At 34.3% G+C, this 21,641-nt stretch overlaps 1 protein-coding gene across 2 annotated transcripts in view; it reads right to left on the reverse strand.

Moving 5' to 3' along the window:
- Positions 1-21,641, reverse strand: part of LOC148604183 (uncharacterized) — a 53,662-nt gene that overhangs the window by 30,284 nt on the left and 1,737 nt on the right. The gene's annotated exons all lie outside the window — the stretch shown is intronic.

The raw sequence follows: 21,641 nt of genomic DNA on the forward strand, positions 1-21,641 counted from the left end.
GTTAAGCGGGTTACTTTTTAGGGATGTATGACTATTAGAAAGGTACATATATGAGGGATATGATATTCAGCAGACATAAGATTTACAAATGGGCGCTAATTGTGTCCAATATTTGACATAATGTTTCGTTACTCTTACACGTTTAAAAAACATCTACGATTATTAATTCAATTCACTGCATGGATAATGCATAATGATAATTTATTTATTTTTTTAGTCGAAAAAAGCTATCGTAACTATGATTTTTTTAAATCTAAATATAAAAATGTATTACAATTGCCAAGAAATACTCTGATTTGGGAATTAAACGTTTGGTGCTATTATTGTCATCAGAATTAAAGTAATCAATTTTGCTTAATTGTATATTTTTTTCCTATTTTTGGATTTGAGTACTTCTTGTATACAATTAATCTGGATTAAGATCTCCCTCTATGTTACATTCCAATGCTGCTAATGAGAGGTTACTCCTTAAAACACATGTAGCACACGGTAAATTTTATCCCACTGATCTTTTTGTTTCAGTGTAATGTATATACCATATGTATGTCAAAAAGTATTGTCATATGGCACCCACAGCCTGGTTTTTGCATAAACACCCTCGTGTTGTTGATATTAATGCAATCGTTTGTATTATTGCCTTTGATATTATAGTCGTTCCTGCTGTACGCATTTTGGTGTTACGGCAGTCGTTAGTGATATAGTCAATGGATTAGTAGTTCCTAATGGTTACAGCACTCGTTAGGTACCGACCATTTTTATATTGAAGGGGGCCTTAGATATTTTTGAAAAAAGAACCATTAATTTCACTTTGAAGAAAAAAAAATCTGTGCCTAGAAAAAAATAATTGAAGTTTCACAATGGTAACAAAATAATGTTTTATTTCGTTTTTCATTTAGAATAGTTTAGGTAGGAAAAGAAATGTTAAAAAAGAGGAGATGAATCTCATGTACATATAGTGAATGAATCATAAACTGCCATTCAACATGTTAAATTATGTATGTGGAAGTATGTAACAATTATCTTTAATACTAAAATTTTACGGTTTATAGTTGCAAAATTCATGATGTTATAAAGAGCAACTAAATAGATATCAATATCCAGAGACTTTTGTTTTATATTAATTCAGTATGTTAAACAAAGTATTAGAAAAATGCACAAAAATACACGAACTACACTAAACATTATAACAGAGAAGAGATAAGAATACCAGACCGTCCAATTATTTCCCATTGTGGAAACTACGTAGACTTCTTGACTAATTTTTGGTACCTATATTTAAAAACCAAGGAACTTATGTAAGAGACAGCTCGGAGCTTTTACAGTTTCTAAATGACAACAACTGTCCTATGTATGTACTTATGACATGACAAGCATGTATACAAACATGTTCAGTAATGAAATAATTAAGGCTGCTGAAAACGTCTACTTTGAAATAAAAAAGAAGACTATGCTATACATTTTAGTCATGAGAACTTATTTCAGAAATAGTTCTTAATATGAGATGCAATGGGGACAGTCGCTAGCGTAGCATATGTGACATAAAATTAAGCGTATGAACTTGTTAACATTTTGGTTGAAGCACAACATAATTAGTTCCGAAATAATGGCTTTATTGTCTTTAATGAATCTTTTGATCAGCTTCAAATGTTATTTAACATTAACATTGCTAATAAGAATCTGAACTACTCAAATTTGCTTATACATTATCGAAGTCCTCAGTAAATTTCTTAGAGAAAGTGCAATCAAATCCCAATGGAACAGGATGAAACCTTACGACACTTAAGGCTTAACAGTTGTTGTAGTCCAATGTGCCTAAATTATAATATCAATTAATTCATTAAAAAACTACTTTTAATTCATTAAAAAGCTACTTGACTGCAAAATATACCACTGTTTAATATAAAATCATCATCTGTATATACCGTTCTTTAAATATGCATCTTTCATATAATACATTTAATCACGAAACTTATTAATATTTTTACTATATGATCGGTTGTCAATGCAACATTCTTGAAATATACTTTTGATATGTGCATTTGTATTACAAAATACATTCTATTTTACTAAGCTATAATTTTTCATTCGCCAATTAAACTTGTCTCCCTCAAGACCGCCTCAATGATTGGGAGATGGAATGTGCAGACATTATACGAAACCGGGAAAGCTGCACGGGCTGCAAAAGAAATACAACCTTGATATTTTAGGACAAAGTTAGACGGAAATCATCTGGAGCGGTCATTCTATCTTCAGGGCAAACTCTACTGTCCAAAAAGGGGACAATAACCATCAACATGGAGTAGGAATCTTACTCAATAAAAAGGCCAAATCATCACTCATCGAAGGGAATCCTGTTAGTGAAAGATTTTTCATGGCAAGATTTATTTCAAAGATACAAAAAGTAACAGTCATTCAATGCAACGCAGAATTTTCATGTCAAGATTTATTTCAAAGATACAAAAATAACAGTCATTCATTGCAACGCTTCTACCAATGTAGCAGAGGAAGAAGACAACAGGAGTTTTACAACCAGCTCCAGCAATATGCCCTATATTGAAAAACACCACGGAACATCTTGATTTTAATGGGTGACATGAATTCCAAAGTTTGAAAAGATAACATAGGGAGAGAACTTATCACGGGGAAGGAAGGAATATGTAATATCAACGGAAATGGACAACTCTTTCAAGATTTTTGCTCCCACAACAATATGGTCATAGGAGGTGCGACATTCCCATTCCCTTACAAGGATATACATAAAATAACCTGGGTTCCTCCAGATATATCAAGAAAATTAACCAAAAACCCTGATAGACCACATTACAGTCGCTGGGAGATGGAAAAAGAGCGTTAGAGCTTATAAAGGTGCTGATACAACATCCGATCACCAACTTGTGGTGACAAACCTTAAGATCAAGATAGCCAGAGCAAGTAGACAAGATCAGATTAAAAGCAGAAAGTATAACATAAGGAAGAGGCGCAGTAGAGAAACAATGGGAGAGAGTAAAATCCACATATAACACCACATGCCTAGGAGAACTTGAATTCTCAAAGGAATACAAACCATAGTTATTTGATAATACAATCGAGACAACTGAGAAGTGTAGGTCTGTTAAGATACAACTTGACCAAGTTAAGACAAGATTGCAATAAGAATAGTTGACGAGGTAGCAAATGAGCATAAGGAAAGGAGTAAAGAGAAAAATCAGCGAGCTCGCTTCAAAAGCAAAGTATGCAATGAAATGACACCAAGACTGCATACAACATCTCACGCCAACTGGCAAGTAGAAAGACCAACACATCCAACCAGGGAAAGACAAAGATGGTAATGTGATAACAAACCTAGATTGACCACTTTTAAAGATATTCCAGACGCTCCTGATGTGCCCCTTGGTGAAGACCTTGATGTGCATACTGGCCGAATCACAAAATCATAAAATTCCTACGTAGAATATGTACTGGAAAAGCCCCAGGACCGGACCAGATAACACCTGAAACATATTGATTGATTGATTGATTTTGGGGGTTTAACACCTGAGCAGAAATACTTCAGCTATATCAAGGCGACAAACAAGAAATAGATGATAAAATGAACATGGAATAATGAAATGAAAAATAGGATGGGACACAAGGATAATGGGTTCGACAAATTTTGATTACCACTGGAAATTGGGCGAGATGGGTAGGGTTTGTCAATTTAACCTCCTGTGGCGAATCACACCACAGAAGGGTATATCAACGTGCAAGGAACGTGACATCTTTCCCTACACATTGCATCACTATGGTTTGTGGTCAGTTTTTTTTCGTATTATGGCCCGACAACCCTAACATGTCAAATGCCAGGGTTACTCCATTCCACCACCTGGGACACACAATTCAGTTGCTCTGTGGACAGAGCAACCAAGTCGCTCGCCAAGCTTCTGAGCACTATTTGGTCGCCTTTTACGACATGATTAGCGCTGCTGTGGGCCTATTTGAGTACAGCATATCGAAATTTACAATATATAAAACTGGTCATATTTATACTCTTGACACTTGGGCCAGCACGGGGCCCTACAACATCTTATGTCTGTTTTCCATGCCTGGTACAGCATCTAGCATCTTTGTTGTGTATGTCTGTTTTTTATGTCTGGTCTTTGTCCCTGGATTACATTCGTTTGATTACCGCTATAACCTTGGTTCCCTTTATTATTCTTTGCATGAGCCGTTTGAAAATATCTGGGAAACAGTGAAAATTTCTAATGAGTAGAGTTTAGGTTACATCATTGAACTTCCAAAGTAGGGCAAGCTGAGCAACTGCCAAAACTGTAAAGGAATTCAGCTACTCTTATTTCCAAGTAAAGTCCTAGCAAGAGTCATTCTGGAAAGAATCAAGGCAGCAATGGATACAAACATCCGTGAAGAGCAAACAGGATTCCGATGCGGCCGATCACGTATTGACCAAATTGCCAAGTAACTGGTCATCATCGAGCAGTCTATAGAATGCAATCAACTTCGTGGACTTGAGAAGGCCTTCGAAATAGTTGACAGAAATACTCTTTGGAGTGTACTAAAACACTATAGAATTCCTGTCAAATAGTAAAGATTATTCAAGGATTCTACAAAAACACCAAAGTCATCTACAATTCAAAACACTCACCATCCTTCAATGTACATACAGGACTACGCCAAAGTTATCTCCTGTCATTCTTTATTTTCTATATAAGTGTGCAAGAATTTAAATTTAAATTGATAGATTGCTCTTTGTCTAATTGATATATTTTTGAGTGCTATACAAGGTGATCACTATAGATTGGCCATGTATAATTGATTGTGACGTGGGCTGCTTCCCTGCACAAGAACCAGATTTTCTTCTGCTATCGAAGGGGAAGCTTCCCGGCCTGCACGAGTCCCATTCTTTCTCAAGCTCCGTTATGGTTTAGAGAGAAGACGAAACAGCTCCTCGTCCAATTCCTGGCTACAGACAAAGCCATGTCTTGTTTAGGCCAAGTAAGTTTCATCCAACCCTCCAAAATATGGGATGGTTGGGAAGGATTTTAATTTTTTTTCAAATTTTAGCTGTTTGATGTATAGACATGTTCTTAATCCATAGCCGAATCAGTTTCAGAGAGAAAGCATTATTTTGGTCATCAAAAATTGAAAGATTTGTATATTATAGTGCCTAAATACAAGAAACTGACGTGAAAAAAATCCTGATTTCGAAATTTCCGTACCATTTTTTAATGAAGAAAGTCATTTTTAGGAGCCGGAGATGTAAATCTACTAATTAATTTTATTTAGCCTTAACAAGAATAAAATATCTAATTGGTCTGAATCTTCACTTTCATATGCCCTCCCTTGATATTTATATAATATTTTCAATTTTCTTGCTTATCGTAAATTTGACTAGCAAAAAAAGATCTGCCAAAAAGGTTACATTTAATTTCCTTTGGAATTAATACAAAAGATAGTTGGTTTTGAAGGGAAAAAATACTAGTTTAAAAATGAAAAGTAAAATAGTCTAATTGTCTTATGTTTTAGTTTCTTAAGTGATAAATATCTTCTACATTTGATTTGTCTATTTGAAATGATATGCCAACATTTCTGAATTGTTCACTCCATAAAATATTGCTAAATAACTTCATTCCATAAAACATTACTAAATAACTGATTTGTTTTTAAATGTATGAATCTCACTCTGGGTTACTCCGTTGCTTTTAATGTTTAATGGGACATCTTGGTGGTTCGCCTTGACAGTGTATCGGTGGAGTTACATTATTGTAGCTCGACTCCTATGGAATTTACTTACTAGCTTTGCGATGGGTGCCACTGGTGTATTGGTACATACTTTTTTATGATGTCACGCCTGGGCTTGTCTAGGAGTTCAATTTCCAGCTTGTTCCCATTTCGCCTTAGCTGTCAAATTCGGTATATAAAGTTATTCCCATTTCGCCTTAGTAAAATTTGGAGTGAACTAAGGCGAAATGGGAACTTGTGTAAACATGTAGTTTTGAGTGCAATTAGTGTTTTTATAGCGTTTAAACCTAATAAACACATGCATATGTAAATCTTTGTATTTAAGAATTGGCAATAATAAAAAAAAAATAGCTATTGAAAAAATAACATAAATTTTACATGTGCATATTGTTTATTGCGCGAAGTGCAATCAACAAAATATGCACATGGAAAATGTGTTATTTTTTCAATAGATAAGTTTTGTATTATTGCCAATTCTTATAAATTAATTTTAAAACATATTTTTATCTTTAAGAATTAGAAAAGTAGCTCTGAATTTAACTGAATAAGGCGTGTCAATATTTTTTTATCCATTTATCCATTGAGATATAACAAAACTATTTTAACCAATCAGATTACAGTATATATCTCAAATTAAATTATTGATAAATTATTTTTATTTTGTGAAGTGTTTCAGTGGTATTAGTTGGTTTTTTTGTCTTAATATATTTTTTTATGAATGACCTTTTCATTTTCTGATTTAAATCACTTTTTTTCTTTTTTTATGGCTACTATCAAAGAACAAAGTTCAAAATAAATATGATATGACTGACAACTTTGATAGCGACTTGACTCAGAGAAGCACATCCAAATTTTATTTTATATGATAAAGATTGACGCTTATCTTGCTTTGATTATTAAACCCGATAAGTGTCAACTTATTTTTTTTTTGTCGCGGAACTTCTGCTTCTGCTCTTTTACCGAACTGCATCCGGGCTGGCTGATAAGTATCACCAGGGCTATTTCAAGAATGTAATATTTATGCTTGCGCGCGTTGCTGTTGAGCTCACGGGCTAACTACAGTACTGTATGACAGTGTTTAGTGATGCAATTATTATATCTTGATAATTTACAATGCTAGGATTTTTATTACATAGAGAAGTCAAGGGAATCATGATTAGAACAGTAATAAAAAATAACATAATCCAGGGATAACGACTAGACAAAGAAAATAAACACACTCAACAAAAAACATGAAATTACCATAATAATACGCACATAGAAACAAAAGTAAATGATCAACCATGTCACAGTACGGGACGTCGAATGGAACTTTCTACATTTCATTCAGGAAATAACACATGGCACGCAATTTCAATTTTCGATACAGTTTTTTTCGAATGCCACTTTGTTAAATATTACATCATGTTTTGTTTCTGTTACTAGTGCTTTTTTAACAAGTAGTAACGTATCTATTGCGAGGAGTACGATTGATTGATTGTTGGGGTTTAACGCTCGAGCAGCAATATTTCAGCTATATTCCAACGAAGAACATGAAATGGACGATGAAAAATAAGCATGAAATGATGATTTTTTGGTGATTATTTGAAATTCAGAGTACCGACCAATTGACTTTAATAACTTTCCCAAATTGTTTTAAATCATATTAAATTATTTGAATATGTACAAACATCTGGGCAAGATTGTTTATTCTCCATACACTAACTTAGTACTGTAACGTTATTAACGTCGATCGGCCCGCTATTCAAATAATTCCGAACTAAATAAAGTTTGATGAAGGGACAAATCCTAATTTTGAGTTTAATCGATGAGAAATTATATTATAAGGATTGCTCTGAGAAAAGGATTGCTTTTATAAGCTGTAACTGCTAGTATTTGATTTTACTGAATAATATCATTACGAACAAAATATAGAAAACAAATAAAACACTTAAATAACTGATCAAAACTAAAAACTAGAAAATGTAAGCATGTTTCAAATTTAACGACTAAAGCAAAAGACCAAACCTTTACAAAGGAATACCCTCCTTGTTGAAGTTCTCACATCTGAATTAACTGATAGTTATATTAGTTTTGTTTGATAGAAATTCGTGATAATTTTTTTACACCACATAATTGCAATCATTTGTATTTTGTTACCCGAAACTCTTGAATGGTTTTAACTGCTGAAAAAAACAAATTTGTTTGGGTTTGGATATCCAGTCTTTTTATATTCTTTAAACGTAAATGAGTTCAGTACCATCACATCATATCATTACGTCGACATATGGCACTGTGTTACGTGAGCTATACTAAAGGTTGACATCGTTGCTCCATCTCAATAAACTGATATGTTAGAAAAAAAATTCTACATTCGGAAACGCAACAAATTTATTTTACTCGATTTTATACCCAAGGTCAATTACAGCTAATTCGTGGATGTGGTACATTTGGCTTCAGTGGTAAAGTTGCTGATGAGTTAGTCTTTGCCAGAATTGTAACAACCTTGCCGAGGTTTGCATTCATTACCAAACTAGCCGTTTTAAGTAACGGTTATATCTTAATAGCAAGAGTAACCAAGGGAACCAAGGTTATAGCGGTAATCGAAAGAATGTAATCCAGGGACAAAGACCTGACATGGAAAACAGACACACACAACAAAGAACACAAAACAACCAAATTCACACATACAGAGCAACAAAAGCAAATGAGCAACTCGGACTCCACTAAAACCGGGGAGCACGTACCAGATGCACCGGTAGGGTAAGCGTCCTCTGCTTTTCTAGAAACACCCGCCGAGTAGTTCATAAAAAGTCAAATCTGGGGTAGACAAACGAGGAAAGGAAAACTATGACCCGTTGAATAAATCAGTTTTCATGGTGCTGATGGATACACCATAACGATTCACGAGTTCATGATGACGACCATAAAACCTTTGTAGTGATGACTTTAATCTGTAGCAACATAACCCTGTTATAGAAGCCTATTTGTTAGAGTTTAAGCGCGATACAAAAAGTCTGTGTAGTTTCGGCAAGCTCTGACATAACGTATGAGTTGTGATATGAACACTCCATACGCAGGTGCTGAAGGGATGTACCCCCAGATGAAATGAAAGTTGACAATTCTGAGTGAAAGTCATCACGTTTGCCGTAAAGTTTGGTCAATAGTTTTCCTTTACCATCGATTTCTAAGTGTAGGTCAAGATATGAGGCTGACTTCACAGTGTCTGTAGTATCCTCTATCTCAAGGTCTTTGGGTAGATGCGATGTATCAAATCCCCGAAATTAGGATTGTTTAAAGATAACACGTCATCTATAAAGCGGAAACTGAGATTGAAGGATCTAGCCAAACGACATTTTTTCTTTCGGATCAGATCAGCTCTAAGGTCAGCCTCATAAGAATGAAGGAATAGGTCAGCAAGTAAAGGAGCACAATTTGTTCCCAATGGAATGCCGACCATTTTTTGAAAACCACGTCCACCACACTGTACAAACATGTCGATTAAATATTCCAGCATTTTGTAAACATCTTACTCTGTAAATTTGGAAGATGATTTTTAATTATTTCTTACAAAGTATGAGGAATCTCTACCATATATACTATATATTTGTATCTAGGTTTACCATCTTTTTTGGAAAAACGATGTATAATGTTTTTAAGTCGGGATTTTAACTGAGTATGGGCAATAGAAGTGTTGAATACAGTGTTGAAAAATCATAGGTTTTAATGTTATTATATTCATATAATAGTCTTGAACTAATTGTTTCCAAAAGATCTTTCGAATTTTTCAGGATCCACATTGAATTAATACCACTACGGGAGTAACAAGTGTTGTGGTAGGACTGCAGACCCTCTTTCACAGTTGTGAGTATAGAAGTTAAAAGTTTTGAAAGAGGTTTGGTGGTACATTTTGCAGATCCAGCTATAAAACGTTGTTTGTATGGATTCTTGTGGATTTCAGTACATAGATGGTAAATCACAATCATCGTCCCTGGTAGAGAGACCAAAAGAGGATAGCACAGATTTATGGTTTTCCACAATCTCTTCTTTGGAGAGTGTGGTAGCAGTGTAGGTCTTATCACTGCTACTATTTTTTACGTCTACCTCTGATAATAAACATTGGATGTAAAAGGTTTTGCAGACAAAAACAATGTTGTTTTGGGCTTTGTATGCTGATACGACAACATCTTTGTCATGTATAGTAGACAATGTTTTTGCTACATCGGGGTCTTTAAAAACTGATGTAGCCTTGGCACTCATTGACCTAAAATATACATTTTTCTCCAATTCATTCTTTTCATTTTTTTCTGCTTTGTCATACAAATCGGAGAAGTTGCATGTTGGATGTTCTTACGCATTTTTCTCTGCTGTTCCACTGCGGCTGTCGTAACCCGATTTTCAAAAATTATAGCTTCGATTGAAGCCCAGCTTTTCTTTTTTGTCCGTTTATCGTTAATTAATATACCAAGTCACAAAAAAAAATCATATCATATTTTATCATATGAATGGCATATTACTACCGTCCGTGGTAAACTGTTTTATTTTCAGAATTTGTAAACCCGCTCAGGGTAAAAAGGATACATCTGGAGCTGCTGGTCAGGGTAAACATAAGAATTCAAAAATGTTAAAGCTGACGATGATTATGTCAAGTCCAAATTGAATCCTACCAAATAGATATACACCACCATAGTAGCTGGTACCGCAACATTTGGTCCTGACTTGGTATAGGCATGTCAGACGATGCAGTGGGTTTAATCTAGGTTTTGTATGTACTATTAACAGACATGAGTTATCAATTAACTGGAGATCACTGGTGGAATGTTGTTCTATTTTTTTAATATAAAATGCAGAATTCATGAAGTTTACCAAACGAGGTGAAACAGTGATATCACGATAACTATTACATTGTGGTTGATTTTGTCTTTTCTCAGCATTGGGGTCAACACGCTTACTGTCCCAAGAGTATGACCTCTTTACGTCTTGTTTCGTTTACGCCTTTAGTTTATTTTTATGTTACTTGAGTATACAGGGGCAATGTTTTCGCTGTATCTGTGTAAATGGGACTAGCTATAGTCTGCCCTTTGGTGTGAGGGTTTCCTCGTCGTTCATTGAATGCCAATGAGTGGCCAGGCGTGTTCTTCCTGGTGAGGTTTTTTGTTTCAATGATATATTCACCATACCTATTCCCGTTATATTTGAATTCGGGTGGTATTTTTTCTGTCTTGAAAAATATAATTGAATAGTTTGTAAGAAAAGTAAAAGCTACATTTCACTTAACGCTTCAAATACATGTTTTATGACACATTGGGCAAAAGAGATCCTTTCATTCAGCTTCAGTTCTAACGCGTTAAACATTCGCGTTAAAAGGCGAGTTTAATGCGTAAAGAGGTGTTTTTATCGACTTAAATCAACATTTAACTTAACGAGTAATTTAATAAGTTTAACGACATTTTGGCATGAACGGCCTTTTATAGAATGTCATTCCCTTCTTGGGATTTTCCAATAATAACTTTGTCAATTACGTTCTTGAAATCAGATTCTTCATAACTAGGTTCAACCACTGGTGATGGTATAGCATATATATCTGTTCAATCAGGTCTTATGGTACATTACAAAGACTGAACAGAAGTAGTCAGTGTCGAAAGAATCGTCACTTGAAACAGCCAGGTCCTTTAAATATATAGAGTGAATGCTTTTCTCTGATTGTCATCCGTATGGCACGCCTTATTTATATTTATTCCAATTTGTAGGTGTCTATATAATTAAGTATTAAGTAACTTCCATTTTATAAGATATCTTATAAACTATATAACATATGTTATACCTTTTATTAGATATTTCATAAACGTTAGTTAATCAGATACCTTATGAAAAAAAGAAGAAATCCACTCAATTATATAAGATATCTGCAAATTAATTTGAATAAATATTGATACGGCGTTCCATACAACCGAGTAAAAGATTTGTCACTTGGCATAGCCAGGTCTTCGATCGTAAAACTGAGCGAATATTTTGATCTAGTTAATTGTGCCTCAGCATATACAGGGAAAATTATTTCAAATTATTTTCACACGAATTTCACACGATTTTCATTTTAATTGAGCTAAATAACTTTGTGACAGAGTTAAACTCGAGCCTTCACGTGAAATTAACTAAATTTCAAGCGAAGATCAGTTAATTTCATGTGATGTTCGATTCTCATCAATATTTGCCTGTGTTAGCCATAGAGACAAAAAGAGATATCCACAGAAGAATGCGTGCAGAACTGAAAGATCCTACTATAAAAAATATAAATCAGTCAGACTGGATTTGAAGTTGTCACGTCAGGTAAATGTATTCGAAAGTGCAATAAGGGTATACAATCTATTTGGTAGAATAGGGTATGTGAGTCTCGTCACGTGACTTCGTTCACGTGGTTCCATGAGAATGGGTCCTCGTCTACCTTTCAAATGCACTGAGATTTGTCATTAACATACCACTGAGTTTAATATAAAAAGCAAAAATCTTTCGGTGTGAAAATACTGATAAAAAATGACAAATATCTAGTTGTACAGGCTAAAAATATTAAGAAATGTATAAAATTAGAAGATTTTGCATTGTGATGCAGCGCTTCGATTTCCCGGAAGTAAACAATAAAATGAAAATGATAAGGTATAGCCTGTATTTTTGCTGTGGCAAGAAAAAAAATAAATGATCGAAAGTTCCAAATTGGTAAAAAAAATAATGTTGTATTCTGTTTTAAAAATATAAAAATAGTTTAGGAACAAAACAAATAGAAAAAAGAAAAGCGGATGACAGGAACCTCATGTACATATAGGCCCCGTGCAGGTCCGGGTGTTAAAAGAATAGGCCTGCAGCAGCGCTAAGCGTGTCGTAAAAGGCGACTAAATAGTGCTCAGAACCCTAACCGGGGGCTAGGACGCTCTGCCTACAGAGCAACTGGGATGTGTGCCCCAGGTGGTGGAATGGGGTACCCCTGGCGTGTTAAATGCAGGGGTTGTCAGGCTCTAATACGGAAAACCTGATTGAAACCTGGTGGCGCACCGTGTTGGGAAAGATGCCACGTTCCTCGCACGTTAAAGAACCGTACTGTGGTATTCTCCCGGACTAGGAACCATAGGGCTCCGCGACAGGAGGCTAAATTGCCCGACCCTACCCATCTCTCCCTATTTCCAGTGGCAATCAAAATTTGTTGACCCCATTATCCTTGTGTCCCATCCCTTTTTCATTTCATCATCATTTCATGTTCATTTTACCATCAATTTCATGTTCATCGCCTTAATATTGCTGAAATATTGCTACTCGGGCGTTAAACCCGAACAAACAAAGAAACAAAAACTTTGTCCCTGGATTACATTCTTTTGATTACCGCTATAACCTTGGTTCCCTTGATTACGCTATTCAGCCTATAAGTCTGATATTCTTATGTATTGTTGTTTATCAACATAAACTTGTCAATAGGAATGTGTTTTACACTGTATATAATCATGTATGTTTACTGTAATAATTTTCTAAAAACACATCTTATTATATATAAAAAATATTACAGTTTTGATTATTTTAAAATTTTATTCCACTTTTGACAAAAATTGGGTCGGTAAATCCGTAAGCCAACCTATAAAAAAGGCCTAACCGACTTTTTCGCTGCGTGATAGTTTTAACGCGAAGTTTATCTGCAAAACAATTGTGTGGGTGTTCATATAGCAAAAAGACGCTGACCCTACCGATACACTTGGTCCATGCTCATAGTTCCGGGTTGCTAATTTACTTGTTGTTTCTATGACCATGTACCATCATATAAAGTAGCCTCTTGTAAACTATAACTTGAGTTGACCTACAATTTGTCTGTTCGGCATTTTCGATGAAGAACCTTCTAAAATAAAAAAAAAGTTCGATGTCCTGAAAATCAATGTCAGTCAATAAAGCATTTTTCCCAAACACATTTTGATGAAAGCAATTCAATAACATCGATGGCAAAAGAAAGATTCATTTTACTCCTCTATACATTCGATACTTTCGATTTCCGTAGAATATTGACTACGAGGACTTTATTTATCTTCAAATTATTTTATCGATACAGTTTTGTTTATGAAAAGCTGATGCAGAATAAGCTCACTGGATTTTTGGGTAGGGATTAACATTAAACATATTAGACAGGAACAAATCCTAATTTAATTAATGAAAAGAAATTGAATGAGGATTTCAATCAAAGTGTGTATCGGAGGCATAAATGAATATAATTCACCTATCATTTACATTATCCTTTGTCACAAGAACAGTCAACGATGTTTGTTACATTTGGAAGAAACTGGACATCATAAAGAAATAATCTCTTTTCCCTTGATTGAGTTGTGCTAAAATTACCTTCTAATCACAGATTCTATAATAAACCTAATACTAAAACTTAACAGGAATAAATCCTGCTATAAAGGTATAAATTTATCCCTCTCCTGATGGATTGTCTCCCAAAACAGGTATAATACAAACTATGTAGTGGTGTTTTTCAACGTGTTAGAATACACAAAAAACTATTCAGAATAAAAAGAATGTTATATGTACAGTTAAAAACATCTTTCAAAAGTTTGATTTGTAATTCTGGGACAACCGGAGAAAGCACTTGTATTTAACTTTTAAAAAAGGAATTACAAGATGCTGTGCACACACATATTGTGGTGATGAATTTTGGAATCTCATAATCAGTACCCATTGGAATTTGGAACCAAAGGACTGATGGAAAGAGTAGATTATTAAGTGAATCCCCGCAAAGAAAGACCTTACTCACAGCAGTCAAAATAATAATAACCCATTCAGAATTGAGACTAACCGAAAAATAAGTGTCAGAACATGCAATCTAATGAACTTGACATTTACATTCTGTATATTTACATTTTATTAGAAAAGAGTGTCAAAAAGAGGGGAATCAATAACTCTTCATTGGGGGTCTCCTTATGTACACCTATTTGCAACAAGTCTCAATTTCAAACTTCAGGTGTTTGTGTCTTCTGTCCCGGACCCTGAAGCTTATGCAGTAGACGCCATGAGTTTTCCTTGGGAAGGAATGTTCGGATATGCATTCCCTCCATTCAGATTTCTGTAAGCAGTTCTTCGGAAGATTGCTTCGGAGCAATGTCTCATCATTCTTATTGCTCCAGGTTGGCCCAAGCAAGCTTGGTATCCAGATCTTCTTAAACTGTCTTGCGCTCGTCCACTCTTACTACCGGTAAAACACAATCTTCTTTCCCAGTTCAAGGCCAAGATTCTACATCCCAATCCAGAGAATCTACATCTTTTCGCGTGGCTCTCTCATGGATAGTTTCAAGGAGAGAGGCTTTTTCTGAACGAGCAGTCAGAGACTCTACCAACATCGTATACGATGCTAAGTAGACAATCTTCAGTAGTTGGTGTAGTGAGAAGGAAATTGATCCTCTCAAAATTACTGTTCAGCAGTTAGCTGAATTTCTTATCTACCTTTTTGAAGATAAAAAATTGTCTCCTTCCACAATTAAAGGTTATTGTTCTGCTATTTCCAGAACTATCCACTTGTCTGGTGGTCCGGATTTTGGTAGTAATGAGTACATTTCTCTTTTAGTTAATAATTATACTCTTGAACGTCCTAGACAGAAGGTTTTAATTCCTTCCTGGAATTTAAGTTTGGTTTTATCATCTTTAAAAACCATTCCTTTTGAACCAGCTGAAGAAGTAGATATCAAATTTTTGTCCTATAAATGTTGTTTTCTACTGGCATTAGCTTCAGGAAGGAGAAGAAGTGAAATACATGCTCTGTCTATTTCTGATTCATGTCTATGGTTCAATAGAGATAAATCTTCTGTCACTCTTTTAACTGATCCAGCTTTTTAGCCAAAAATCAGATTCCTAGTAGAGGTTCAGAGCCAATAGTTATACCTTCATTGCCTATTGATACTACCTGTAAACTACTTTGTCCTATAAGAATTTTACTCATTTATTTACAAAGAACCCGTAGTATTCGATCTAAGACTAATACTAGGCTATTTATTCCTATTAAGAAAAATGTTAAAGATTTATCAGCAAAAACATTATCTACCTGGATTTGTAAGACCATTCAGTTAGCTTACAATTCTTCAAGTGAAGAATTTCTGTCTAGTCTGAACATTATAACCCACGATGTTAGAGCTATTTCTACACTACATCTTGGGCACTGTTTAATAATACTTCTTTAGAGGAAGTTTTATCAGCAGGTTTCTGGAGAACTGAAAATTCATCCGTTTCTCATTACCTAAGATCATTATCTTCCCAAGCCGAGGGCTTATTTTCATTGGGAATTTGATAACGGCACAAAAAGTTGTTATACCTCCTGCATCTTCTGGTTCAGGGGATTCAGCTTTACGTTAGATTCTGTGTTTTCTATTAATTTTAAAATTTACTCAGAATTTATGATGGTAGCGTATTTATTATAATAAAATTTAACATTTTTAAAGTAAAATGGGATTTTATAAAATAAATACTTACCATCATAAATTATAGGTCCCTCCCAGCCTCCACTTCATCCCCTGTTATTTTTTGTATGGCTTCTTGCTTACTATGGAAAATTAAATGGATGAATAAAGGGTAGATGGCTACTATTAGGTCACCCCATTGGATGATATTTTTAAATAGGGAATTCCGCCTGCTTGACTTGCGCAGATGGACTTACTCAGAATTTATGATGGTAAGTATTTATTTTATAAAATCCCATTTTACTTTCAAAATGTTAAATTTCCCGCCATATTTCTGGCTCCCTGCCAATTCAATACTTATGATTCCCCGCCATATTTCTGTTCTTTACTTTTGGTGAGAGAAACAAACCTGAAGTTCCGAATGAAAATGTTAAAACTGGTACCCAATTTGAGACTTACCACATACAGTCATGGTATTTCAGCTCTTCAATTGTGTGGTAATAAGGAACATCTCAAAATACCCATAGGAACAAGATGGCGGATAAACAATACGTTCAGTGCAAACTTCTCGTAGAAAAAATAAATTTGGAATTTTTTCGATCTCGGAGGTAAGAACGAGAAATAATTGTATGAGAGTTGTAGTACAGAACGACATAAATAAAATGGCAAGTTTGTTAAGGGAACTTTTGAGTAATAAAAAAAATTAATCTAAAAAAATACTGCAAACAGGCTGAGCTGAATTCGACTATACATTATGACGCCATCAGTCTCATAAACGTGTAAAATTCGATCGCACAAACATGTCCTATTTACAAAAATCGATTATATTCGTTTTAGGCTTAGAGAGACGACATTTCTGCCTTGGACAGGCGCAAAAAAAGTTATAGTACTTTTGCGTGATCACAACCCTCCCTATTATTTAATTTTGACACTGTGGAAAAAAAATATTACACAATTGAACACACCTAAACAATCAGTTCAAAAAGGTCGGAGTCCCTTTTAAAACATAAATAAAGAAATTGATTTTCCGCTACACAAATGAATAAACAATGGACTACTTTCAGTTAACAGTCCAGTTATCAGCTCCTGAACAGTTTAACCTTCAAAAAGTTACGTCTTCGTGTAATATCAATCCCAATTCTTTCCATACGGGGTAGACAATGACGGTACATCATAAGTCATACAAAAAAGACACGAACCGAACATACTTCTCATGTTTAGGAGACTATATTTTTGGTTACATCGAGACTATTGTACACATATGTATATCATATATTGTATTTTTGCAATTTTATCACCCTGGCTAAACAAGCATACAGAAACGGGGACACTTCAATGTAAGCTTTTGCGACGGCCAGGTATTGTTGTAAGTATAGATAAATATGTTTACTAATCAAAAAGACATTTTATTCTGGCGTACAAGTTCTTGCATTCAATGAAAAAAATCCGAGAAAATCAAATATATGTTGGGTATTTCCTGCTGACGCAACCTCGAATATTTTTTGATGGAATTAAACTACATAGTAGCATTCATAAAACTGAATTTTTATCCCAATTTTCACGTCTAGCAGACATTTCAATGTGCTTAGAGTTTGTTGTATCTTGGCAGATATGTCATCAAAACCGCCGTTTGACTTCGTAAAATCTAATATAAGCCTGTGTTTGTATCAGAAACTGGGTATTTTTACATAAATTCCATGCTAAGCGATCATTGTATCGTAAACTTCCCGTTCTAATACATGCAAAAACACACGCATAGACATGTGTATGATATATTGTACGTTGTAGCGATATTTGATATTGACCAGTTTAGGAATTAGATTAAGCAACTGGCAATGATAATTCATAAATATCGGGACGTGCTAATGTATATGACCTATATAGTCTTGTAACGAGCTTCAGTGCTTGAATCTGTATCTGGGTAATGTTCACAGCTAACTGATCATTTTATGTAAACTTTCCGTTCTAGTACAAGCAAGAAACACACAAAGAACACACGTGTATGATACTTAAGAGGTATACATTTTTATCTCGTATGAAGCTAGAAATATGACGCTATGGTGGTGTACATGGCGAGGATCTGCAGCATTATGTGGCGTATAACTACAAAGTTATGCAAATCATATACGAATATTAAGTACTGAAATTACGAGTGCAAGAAGTCGCTAACATTATTAGCGCCTTAAAACACTTCGCTGAAATCATTGGGTTTGAACATATTTGTTGAATTCATTGTTCATAGAAGTTGTACCTGCATTGGAATTAATTACATCAGCTAATTATCAATAAATATATTTACAGAAAAAAAACACACACACAAGTAAATGGAGGTCTCCCGCAGTATATTGGGGATGTAAAAACACATAAATATACTAATATCTTGCCAGCTGTGTAAAAACCTACCAAGCGACCATTCTTTCTAATCGGAATTAAAAGAAACTACGTATCGTATTAGGTAACAAAATGCATCTGCTTAAACGTTGTACCTCAATATTACAAAACATACCTTCAGAGGTCATGATAGAGATTTCCACTAAATTGACGGAACACACCGTAAACGGACGTAACTCTACGAAACTCGCCCTAACGAAACCTTATGCTACGGACCGTGAAGGACGCGGGAAATTATTTATAATTAGTGCAGATGTAAATCGTGGAACCTTTCATGATATCTATTTTACAGCTTCATTGGAGATCAACAATATTAAATCTCATAGTCTATGCAATTTTTCCGATAAACCGATATTGCGACAGCAGGGACGGTTCCATTGTGATAAAAATAGGTAGAGTGTAGAAAAAAGCTATAAATAGCTCGTTTTGTCCTGACTATGCATAAAGTTTTTTCATTAATAAAGGTTTTCAAAACCCCGGATTCCTTCCGTCAAAGTAAATGCAAAATGCATATTTTCAGTTACAGTTTTTAGTCATAGTCTATCATTTGGAAGTACATTTGTACGTCTACGGAAGAACTGCGAATTAATATTCGAAGTTTATAAACTTTTATATGTGATCCAATTGGTTGTTTAAACGGATCTCGCACGACAGCCCCTTGTGGGGATTACGTTAGTAGTTGTTTGTTAGTAGTTGAAGGTATCGAAGCCCAGGCTTCGGGATACCTGGCCAAAGAACTCAGTCAGAGTATGTCCTTCTAGCACCTGTGCTGCTCTGTTGACGCTCTGGCCTACTTCCAGACCTCACGTGGATCAAAGAGCGTTTCCCATCTCTAACTATTTGGAAGTACGTCAACGTGTAGAATTCTGTGCCACACCATTGCATATATAATGTTTAAGTGCATCGCCTTTACAATGATGTTTATCTTTTGCCAATATTTTGCCAAAAAATAACGATTCACAGTTTAGAAATTCAAAAGACTTTTAGTTAATTTCTTTTATTCCGGTTATGTAATAAAATATAAGAAATATTTAAAAAGCTAAAAGAAAAATAAATAAAGCTTAGAGATAATGGGCGACAATTAACATTTTAAAGTCTTCCATGATTCTAACGATTCGTATTTCCTCGAAACCGAACTAACGGTACGTATCGTATTATTAACTCCATTTTCAGTCTAATTAATAAGGGGCCCCGTTTGTAGAGGCATTTTATCAATTTTAATTATAATTTCAATGAAATTGAAAAGGTTGAGCCTTAGTTTGAGCATTATTTCTACTATAATTGAGGTCATTCAACATAACGAAACAGACGATCCCTACTGGTACGTTCGTTCGATCGTCAATTTTGTGGAAATCTCTGATAAAGCCTTCAACGAGTGTAATCACATTTGTAAGCAAGCTCTGAAACGCCCAAGAAATATTTAACAAAAGCTTTTCCAAGTCATTTTGATCAATATCTTGAATCAATACTTATGTTATACTTGAAATCCCCCATTTTAACGCTTGCTTTATATTCGTTTCCTTAATTTTGTCAGCGAATGTAAAATAAAAAAAAACTTCCGACATCTTTCTTGCTCACAAAAAAGGTTTTGTAACTTACGTGAAGGTAGACATTCAAGATTTTAGGATTTTAGATCCGAAATATAAACGAAATTGGGCTAGATATGCTTATCAGCACAAAAAATAGGTGAATTTCATTTCGTCATGGTATTGAATATCGCAGATAGTTGATCATTGGTCATATTCCTTTTTATTTGATTTTTTTCTTAATTTCAGTATGTAACAATGGTTTATTTATCGTTCATTGAAGATCCTGTGGTTGATCTTAGCTGATTTTCACCCCGACCTTTGACATATTCACTATATCCATTCTCGTCATAACTATTTAACCTGAGGAGAAAACTAAAATGGCAGAATAAATATTATTCCTAAGGGAAAACCAATACTGCAACATTAGTATTAACTTTAGTTAATTCATTTTAATATTCACTCACTTGTTTCAGTCATTTTCTTGGTATATGACGTGTAGAATCTTGGTTCCCTTGGTTACTCTTTTTATTCTTGTGTAGAGTTGTATGAAATGATAGCAGATATAAAAGAATGTCCAGTTTTGCATTTTTCCGAGTTCTGAACCTGCAGTAAACTTATGGTATGAACTGGGAGTAGGATTGTAGAAATAAATAAAATAAAAAAATATAAAAGGAAAATCGTTTCAACAAATAAATCACCTCTCTAAACAAAACACTTTTTAAGTCATGTTATAATATGAGCCAGGCACAGCCTACAACCGACCATTCACTTATACAATACAATTTTCTTAAGACATTGAAAAAGGGACGATAACTGAAAAATGCGAGATGGGATAGGTAAACGGTTGTTTATTTTTTTTAAATAATTCAACGTACTGGATCTAGATACTGTAAATAATTATATTTTTATATTTTGTCTTCGTTTTTGAATTGCACACTTTAATTTTAAATCAATTTAAAGGCTACTTCCACATTGGATTCACTATTCTGACCCATTTCTGCGGATCTGTCTAATATCTTTTCCGGTTTGATTGAAAGTCTATCGTTATCATCGCATGCGATGCTCGGGTTTAACCATTAAAGTGTATTTAACTGAACACAACTCCCTACACAGGCAAATATCATTAACGTTAATATAACTGGAATATAATTCAATTTAACAATAATCGCCTTCGGAACAATTAAGGTTAATTTAATATTAACATTTTAACGTTAAATGTATTCAACAATATAAAAAAAATTACACTGTAATTTTGAAGGCATATGCAATAAATATTCCCAATTCATTTGCTAATTTAAGGTTAAAAAATTAAACGTTATATTTACTTTAATTCAATGTGAACAACTTTAACGTTTAATTAACATTAATCTCACGTTAAATTTGATTTTCGTCGTGTATAGATATTACCAATTTCAATGTTCAATAGTGATTCGATGTAGCCATGGTTCACTTTACTTTGTCGTATATACTTCCGCTATATCTAATTCGATTCGATATTTTTTTTTAATTCATGTCCGCCAATTCTAGAAAAATCATTTACAAAAAAAGTATCTAAATTTATGGTCATTATATCTGTTTAGCTTTTGTAAAA

The sequence above is a fragment of the Perna viridis genome, chromosome 10 (assembly GCF_037379345.1).
Source record: "Perna viridis isolate PV_CMFRI_1.1 ecotype Kerala chromosome 10, ASM3737934v1, whole genome shotgun sequence".
In the NCBI taxonomy this organism is placed as follows: domain Eukaryota; kingdom Metazoa; phylum Mollusca; class Bivalvia; order Mytilida; family Mytilidae; genus Perna; species Perna viridis.